Source organism: Octopus bimaculoides, chromosome 3 (genome assembly GCF_001194135.2).
Source record: "Octopus bimaculoides isolate UCB-OBI-ISO-001 chromosome 3, ASM119413v2, whole genome shotgun sequence".
In the NCBI taxonomy this organism is placed as follows: domain Eukaryota; kingdom Metazoa; phylum Mollusca; class Cephalopoda; order Octopoda; family Octopodidae; genus Octopus; species Octopus bimaculoides.
The window spans coordinates 123,194,515-123,196,418 of NC_068983.1; the positions used below are offsets into that span (position 1 = coordinate 123,194,515).

At 32.1% G+C, this 1,904-nt stretch overlaps 1 protein-coding gene across 4 annotated transcripts in view; it reads left to right on the top strand.

Annotated features, from left to right (window-relative positions):
• Positions 1 to 1,904, top strand: part of LOC106875681 (uncharacterized) — a 57,737-nt gene that overhangs the window by 14,251 nt on the left and 41,582 nt on the right. The window contains exon 1 of one of the 4 annotated variants that reach the window (XM_052966529.1): positions 545 to 563. The exons of the other annotated variants lie outside the window; for them this stretch is intronic. The gene's annotated coding sequence lies outside the window, so the exon portion shown is untranslated. Of the gene's footprint in view, positions 1 to 544; positions 564 to 1,904 lie in introns of those variants that run through there. 4 annotated transcript variants of the gene reach the window in all.

A 1,904-nucleotide genomic window follows, 5' to 3' on the forward strand; every position in this document is an offset into this window, starting at 1 on the left:
GTATGTATGTATGCATGTATGCTCTTACACATTGATTGGTATGTGTTGTCCAACCCACTATCCGGCAGCGTCCAATTCTCTAACGGTTTTTTTCAAATGAATCAAGTCATAACCTTATCCATCTATTGTTTTCATAATCGGTCATAATGTCTTACGTTTAAGATGATTCCCATGCTTTCCCTGATGAGAAGGTTACAATTTTAATATCAAAGATCCCTATGGATCACACAGGTTGTAATCCTTTGAAACATATGTAGGAATAAAGTATGCAATTATAACATGCGTTTTCTCCAATCCTTAAATTCTTATATATATATATATATATATATATATACAGACAGAGAGTGATAAAGAGAATGGTATGGTAAGTAAATATACAGATGGGAAAGGCATAAAAGAGTGAGAGAGAGAGAGATCCTGGTGGAGACAGATAGAGAGTGGGAGATTTGTCGATCTAAGAGTTGAGTTATTTTTCATAAAAAATTAAATTCTTTGATTAATCATAATCGAATACCTTCTCGATTAGACGCAGATTTCGAAAATCAAATCTTTTCCCGCTTTTCGTGAGTTTTGTTCTTTTTTTTTTCTTTTCAAAATTACTTGTACCTTTAACATAATCTTGCAACCAGTTTATGGATCATTTCAAATGACCGATCGACTTGAAAAAAGCTATTAAGCAAAACTAAGCATAGTATTAGCCTTTGTGAATAAAGGAACCAATACCCGTCCATTTCACAAACACTTTTAAATAGTTTCTTCTATCATTATGCACTGAAATGACATCCAGCTTAATATTTGGGAAAACTGTCCAAATTATCTTTAACGTCTCTCTAACAAGAACCGAACATAAAAAGAACTATGTGAGAGAAAATGTTACAGTTGATTCACAAAACGAGTTTGGATATATTAGGTATTCTAAATCTGTGTCAATGACTGTATATAGTTTTACTTTGTTATCTTTGTCCTCGAGATGAAAGTCTGCTAAAGTGATCACATATTCTAGAGACTCCACTTCCATCGCAATACCATCTATATTTCTTGAACTGAAGCTAAGTAGCAAGTCTTCAGAGGGTTCTACTTTTGCCGAATGAAAAGTAGACGTTCCGTTCAAATTCTCGATTTACAATTTCTTTCATTTGAATGTCCGACCCAGTTAGTTTCTTCTTAGTATTTTTCTATGGTGGAAGTGAAAATTGGAACCTATGGATAGCATCTTCTGTAAAAAAAAATTTAAGTCTTCACCTTTTTCGATGTTTTCATTACTTTGTACAAGTTTTCTCCGTAATGCCTTTGAATACTGAGGTATACATTCATAAATGTTTCATTCTTGTACATAAGTAGAAGAACGGCATTTCTAATTTGATATTTTCTGTGTTGGCATTGTATTTCATCATGGATAATTCTTCAATTGCTTTGTTAAATAGTCCAGGTTGAACTGTTCATGTATAAACCATTAACACATTTTTCAAATATCATTGTCGTCAAACTGTGATTGTTTACTGAAACAAAAGTAGGACATCGAGTCAACAAGATAGCAAAAATCACACAAAAACTGAGATATCATATCCGGTTAATAGGTAGAAACACCAAGTAAAAGTGATGTATTTTGAGTAGATACGAAGAATAATAATAAATGGAGCAAAACGCATATAATCAATAAGTTCCTTTAATTCCTACATATGTGTCAAAATATATGTGCACTCTACTCCAAAAAAGTAAGAGGTGCTGGAATTGCACATAAATATATATATATATATATAAGAAAATGAGTAGAAATGGCTTTTCTGAAAATTTTTCCTCTATTAAAGCGGAAAAATTACCAGAAAAGTAATTTTTATTCATTTTCTCAAATATATAATACTGTAGCAAGGATACTACTTCAGTGGTTCCCAACCTAAGCTCCG